Source organism: Lithobates pipiens, unplaced genomic scaffold (genome assembly GCF_037356315.1).
Source record: "Lithobates pipiens isolate NorthernLeopardFrog02 unplaced genomic scaffold, aLitPip1_a1.2 Scaffold_1, whole genome shotgun sequence".
Lineage (NCBI taxonomy): Eukaryota > Metazoa > Chordata > Amphibia > Anura > Ranidae > Lithobates > Lithobates pipiens.
The window spans coordinates 141,963,479-141,970,764 of record NW_027507685.1 but is presented as its reverse complement, the minus strand read 5'-3'; positions in this window follow the sequence as shown (position 1 = coordinate 141,970,764).

Below are 7,286 nucleotides of genomic sequence, written 5' to 3'. Positions count from 1 at the left end.
GTCCCAACTTGGGGTTCCCAAAAATGCAGCGTTAGTGGGATCAGCCCAGATACCTGCTAGCACCTGCGTTTAGCCCCTCCGTCCAGCTCAGCCCACCCAAATGCAGTATTAATCGACCACTGTCACAAAACATAACTGCAGTGATCGCAGAGTCAGGCCTGATCCCTGCGAACGCTAACAGGTTTTATTGTAGCGTTTGAAGCAGTCGCTGACAGGAGATCTTTCTACTGAGAGTCTTACTACTGTACCAGTATATTTGGAGACCAAAATGTCAAATTGAAGGTACAGTAGTGAAGAAGCCTACACATTTCTGAGCATGACAGTGAAGAGGAAGTCTCTTCATGCTCAGAATATGAACTGGTAGACAGCAGCGGCACTCTGACAGATGGCTCTGATGACAGAGTTGTGGTCCCTGCCAAGGTCAGGTGTACCCAACCCCATTCTTCTGCTGTCGTTGAGGTGCAAGAACCATAGGGCTCTCATATGGAGCAGAGAACTAGTACCGCTCATCCTGGTGAACTGGCAAGCACCAGCGGCCTAGTACATCCTGGTTGTACATACATCCAGCACTGCAGTAACACTAAAGCCCAGTACACACTATCAGATTGTCTGCTGAGTTTTTCCTTCAGATTTACCAAAACCATATAATCTGAGGTCAAACCTTAGGAGTTTCAATGTGTATGCAATCAGGCAGGCCCTTCTACTACATGGTTTTGGTAAATCTGAAGGAAAAACTCAGCAGACAATCTGATAGTGTGTACGGGGCTTTAGTGATGTTGCGAGTCCCATAAGTGTGCAGTTCAAGCTGCCGAGGTGGGAAGCGCAACTAGTGTCCTGCAACCACCAAAAAGAAGACTAAAACAGTCCCGTCGAGCATTTCTGCTGCATTCGCCAATCCCAATTGGGAGCCCACCACTTCTGCAGCACCCGTACTCACTCCCCCCCCCCCCCCCATTCACTGGCCAAACCGGAATTCAGGGGGTTGATTTTACGTCACTTTATATTTTATTTGATGTTTTTCACGGAAGATCTCTATAGCTCTGTTGTGGACTAAATCAATTTGTATGCTGGTCAATTCATCACTGTTAATTCCCAGTTGACCCTTGCCAGAGATTAGAGACCTAATACGGTCTCTGAATTTAGGACCTTCTTCTTGGGCCTATCCCTCCTCATGGGCAGAACTAAAAAGAGTGAGTTGCGGTCATATTGGTCCACTGACCCAATTCACCATATGCCTCGAGTTCTCTGCCTCCATGACCAGGAAACGATACAAGCAGATCTTGCAGTTCATGCACTTCAATGATAATGAATTCTGTGTTCCTCGGGCTGACCCTGGATTTGATAGGCTCTACAACATTCGGCTCCTCGTAAACCACTTCAACCAACAGTTTGCAGCCTTGTTTACTCCCGATCAAGTTTTTTTTTTTGGCCGCTTGTCTATCAAACAGTATATTCCCAGCAAGCGTGCCAGATATGGGGTCAAGATGTATAAGCTCTGTGACGGGCAACAGGCTATGCATATAGTTTTATGGTTTACGAGGGAAAAGATGGTCACGTAGAGCCGGCGAACTGCCCAGACTACATAGGGAGTGCTGGTAAGATTGTGTGGGACTTATTCAGAAAGGGGTACCACTTGTAGGTGTACAATTATCACACGAGCGTGCCACTTTTTAGTCACCTTTTTGATTATGGAATTGCTGCATGTGGCACAATGCGATCTAATAGCCAGGGCTTCCCCCAATGGCTTGTAGAATCCCGACTTAGATGGGTGGAAAGCACCTGCTTGAAGTGTAATAATTTGTTAGTGAAGTGGAAGGATTCACAGAATTTTTTCATTCTGTCCTCACTTCACGGAGATACGATAGTCCAAATTCCTACAGCAACTGGGGTTGTGGAGAAACCCCTCTGTGTCCATGAATACAACCTCAATGGCCAGTTGTTGGCGCTGTACCCAATTGCCCGTAAGGCCAGACGCTGGTATAAAAAAAAGTGTCTGTATACTTATTTCAATTGTCTCTGCTGAATGCTTTTGTGCTATACAAAGCTTCAGAACAAACTGGATCCTTCCTAAAAATCCAGGAAGAGCTTGTCACAGCCCTTCTGTTTCCAGACGGTGCTATGGCCCACTTTCCCAACGCAAGTACAGTGACCTGGCTGCACGAGAGGCATTTTCCATATGTCCTCCCTGGTACCCCTACCCAAAGAACACCCCAAAGAAGATGTGTCTGCAGAAAATGCGGTTTTATGCATGACACCCGCTTTTATTGTCCCTCCTGTCCTGTCCAACCTGGCCTCTGCATCGGTGACTGTTTCAAACACTACCACACACTAGTGGAGTACTAGTATAGGGTACAGCACTACACAGTCCTAGGGCACACTAACAGGTTCTCGAAAGATGAGATGGCCATTACATTTTGAGAGACCCTAATCTGGAACATTTACAGTTTTTATAAAAGTGGAAAAATAAACCACACAAAAAATATAAAATAAAAAAGCCAAAAATAGTTGTTTTATTTTTCTTCTCTCTCTATTCTCTTATGTTCACGGTCTATTGTCCGCTCTATTGTTCTATATCTGTTCTCTCTCTGTTACTGTATTTTAGAACTGTAATGTTTTATTTTTACTATGTTTATTGTATTTGCTTTGCAGGTATGATATGTCTTACTGCTATACTGTTACTTTGTTTTATTGTTAACCATCATTTGCTTAGCGCGTAAAGCGCTGTTGGAGTTGATTTCACCACCACAGTTAAAAAAAAAAAAGCATATATGCCGATGCAACGGGTGGCTTGCCCCCATGCTAAGGCATATATATACAGATTGGGTTAAATGTTTTATTATATTTGCTTTGCAGTTATGGTATGTCTTACTGTTATACTGTAATGTTACTTTGTTTTATTGGTAACCATTTGCTTAGCAGGTACGCCATTCAGCTGCGTCACTGATTTATCTATCTTGACAGCAACAGCGTTTGCTCCCACGATGCGTAAATCAGAGACTCCAGTGCTGTAGGAGGTGATTTTCACTGCCACAGTTAAAAAATAAAAAATAAAATGGGGCACGTATGCTCATCATTAGAAGTGGGTGGATGAAGGGCAGTATTTTAATGGTGGGCATACCCACTGATCTATCCCTTTTTTTGTTCAGCCCACAGACTGCATGAAAAAAAAAAAAAACATTATAATGTATGACCAACAAGAACCAGCGACATATTGGTATGTTGCTGGACTTTGAGTGGTTATACCAGAATGATGCCTGCAGGTTTAGGTATCATCTTGGTATCCTCCTTTTCAGCCAGTGGTTAGCTTTCATGTAAAAGCAATCCTAGCGGCTAATTAGCCTCTAGGCTTTGTCGTTCCACTCCCCCCCACCATCTTCCATGGTTTTCTCGGGCTCTCCTATCCCAACAGAGAACCCAAGAATGCAGCCGGTGAATTCTGCCAGCTTACCATAGAGCTGAACAGAGACCATAATGGCTCCAATCATCTCTATGGCTTAAGAAACTGGAAGCTATGAGCATTTTATGACTTAAGTAAATGATTAAAAAAAGTCCCTAAATTATTACAACTGCAACCAATACAGTGCGCGCTCACTATAAATACAAATGATGAATTATTATTATACAGGTTTTATATAGCGCTAACAGTTGATGAATGTAAACAATAACTTGTTAACAATTGGTGCGCTAGTATCAACCTCAGTTAAATGCACAGTTCTCCTTTAAATGCTGACTCCTGTGTTGATAAAAATCACAAATTTGTGATGTGAATATGTGCAATCCATAAACTGAATAAATGTGTACATAGTGCAAAAAAAAAAAAATACATGAAATACACTGGACACTATGTGCACTCTTATTAGCCTCTGTGCAGAAATCCACATATATGTACCGTTCCTCCTGCTTCGGTGAATGGAAATAAAGATAGTAAGAAGCTCGAACTCCTTTCAGGTATTTACTGCTCCTTGGAATTCACAATCTTTCTTTCCTCAATGACCGTCTCAAAGTGCCAATCTCAAAAGAGAAGAAAGTAATTTAATCGCACAACATTAACTGATATCAACCTATATAGGAAGGTTCACAGTATGCACTCATTTATGACCAGCTTATAACCAGCGTGTGTTGAACAGTCAGGCTCGTAGACAGCAGCGCCTCGCTTATCCTCACTTCACCTCTGTGTCTCCGAACGACAGGGTGATGTCACTGGCTCCTCCTCCCCACGCATTGCGTCACAGGTCATGTGACTTTTTCAAGGGATTTAAAAAAAAAAAATGCATTTGAAAGACTGCTGCGCAAATATAGTGTGGCATAAAATATTGCAACAACCAGCATTTTATTCTCTAGGGTGTCTACTAATATATATATATATATATATATATATATATATATATATATATATATATATATATATATATATATATATATATATAATGTTTGGGGGTTATAGGTAATTTTCTAGCAAAAAAAAATGATTTTAACTTGAAACCAACAAATGTCAGAAAAAGGTTTAGTGTTTAAGTGGTTAAACTTTTTTCACTTAAAGTCTATTCCATTGACAAATTGTTACAATGTTTATACTTGAGTTCAACTGATAAAGAATGTTGTGATTCTTGGCTGACTGCCCAGTTTCTCCCTTCTTTTCTTTTGAGGGCTGTGGCTTCAGAAGAGCAGAGAATTCTTTGCATAGAAAGAATTGTGAAACACTTTAGTCATGATCGCGATAACCATTCTTGGCGATTAATTGTGCAGCTCTAGTGCAAACCAATAAATATACGCTTAATGCCATTTTTTTTTTTTTTTTACCAGACATGTGGCTGAATACATTTTGGCCTAAATGTGTGACTAAAATTGAGTTTATTGGATTTTTCAAAAAGTAGAAAATATCATTTTTTTCAAAATTTTTGGTCTTTTTCTGTTTATAGCACAAAAAATAAAAATCGCAGGACAATAAAATACCATCAAAAGAAAGCTCAATTTGTGGGGATATAAAAAGCTGCAAATTTTGTTTGGTTACAACATTGCATGACCGCACAATTACCAGTTAAAGCAGTGCAGTGCCAAATTGTAAAAAGTGCTCTGGTCATTGAGCAGCTTAAGGTTGAATATTTGTTTGTTACAGTTCAGGTAACCGCTTAATACAATAAGAATTGAGAGGGGGAGGGGGGACAGGGTAGGGAGTGCATTGTATACAAGACAACTTATAGGCATCTTAAGAATTCCTATATCGAATCGTACAGGTATACCCATTCAAGAAGGAAATTATCATAAGACCTCCCCCGCGGCTTGGTCTATCCAAGGACCCCGCTTGGGAGATATATTCATTCAAGGAGCATGCAAGCCTATACTGGTAACCTATCCGGCATGGGGTGGGTCAACTGTTTGTGTGACCTCTTGGGTCACACGGGTAGGGAGGGGCAAGGTGTAGGTAAGGGGAACTCAACAAGGAAAATCTCTTAGCTTGTCCACCAGGGGATCTGTTCTGAGCCCTTTGGTCTGTGGGACCATGTTGAACAATCTGCCTACGCGCCACAGTTGCAAGACCCTGTTCTCACAAAGCCACACTATTGAGGAATGGGGCCGATGAAGAGTGATGGAGCCAGGGATACCAGAGAGACATATACATATCCCATCTATCAGTTTGTTTGGCGTGTAGTTCTTCCATGAGCATAATATCATTCATGGCATCTGTCCACCTCGTAATCGGGGGGGGACCATTGAGCAGCTTAATCTTCTGGGGCTGAAGTGGTTAACTCTGTACCAACTGCATCATCAACGTAGAGTGAACGGACCCTCATCTGGTAATTAAACAGTGATGTCACAGTCACCGCAATGGTCTGGTGGGCATCAGATCCTATCCAAGGCAGGATAGTATTAAGCCAATGATTATCTATAGGACCAAACATATATATTCAGATGCAAGATTCCTTACATCATATATGTAGGAACATACTATATCCACATTAGGTAATACATGACATGGGAAGGAAAAAGAAAATAGAAAAAAGAGCATGAAGAAGAGGAAGGAAAGATAAAACGGGTGGGGCGATAGGCCATTCTGTCCTGGATTTGAGATAACCACCTCTAGGGTAGAGTGAGCAGCCATCGCCCTCCCTAATCCAGTGGCATTGGTCGCAGCTACCACATCTATAGGTGCCCTCGCCACCCACTGCTCCCTCCAGAACTTCTGGGGGCGAGTAGTGGCTATGCACAAAACTATCTTTTACAGAACGAGATCTCCTTTAGACTATCTCAGGACGGTCTGATATGTATTTAGGAACTATGGGGTCCTCTGCGAGAAAGTGCCAGTTATGGGCTAGTAGTGCACGGAAATGGTCCTGGTGGGCACTAAAAGTGGTGATTAACTTTGTGGTAGAGTTACTGTTCTGGACCCTGTGTTTAAAGATAAATTGTTCTCGCTATTGGGTAGTCACCTTGAGCCACTTATTATGGTGGCTCTCAGTGTATCCAGTGGCGGGATATTTTGCTTTGTATATATGGAGATGCTTAATAGTTAACCTATCGCCTGCCCCTGTGTTATCTCCCCTTCCTCTTTTTCTTCTCCATGCTCTTTTTTTTTTCTCTCCTTTTTTTTTCTCTCTCCTTTTTTTTTTTTCTTTTTCCTTTTTTTATTCCTACGTCACTTATTACCTAATGTAAATAGTCAATTGTATGTCCCTACATATATGATGATGTGAGGGATCTTGCATCTGAATATGTTTGGTCCTATAGATAATCATTGGTTTAATACTATCCTGCCTTGGATACGATCCGATGCACACCGCTTGCAGGGACTCTGAGGGTCCGTTCAGTCTTTGATACAGTCTGTACAGGGTTAATGTTAAAGAATTTGCACTGATATTATTAAACAAATTTTGTATTAATATGAGTAAATTCATTGTAATTGATACGAATGTTATCTTTTTGTAACTTAAATGTTGATATAGATGCATGTTGAGCTGCCCAGAAGAAGCAGACAAGGTCTACGAAATGCGTTGGCTTACTTTACATACAAGCATCTTTCAAGCTTTAATGGATTACGTATAATTTTTGGTGAACTTTTGTTTATGGCTTAATGCTACCATCGATTAAATTTGTACATTGTGTATACTTTGTAATAAATTCATATTTTATTATCATCAGTTGTGTATGTGCTTACCTCAGAGACAGTGACATATCTGGGAAAGTCTCATCACCTCATGGGGGAGTGGTGCTCTCTTATTCTGTTTTAACTAAATTTTCAGGGATGTGGATATGACAGTCTGTCCCTAGAATTGATCCAACATTTTTAT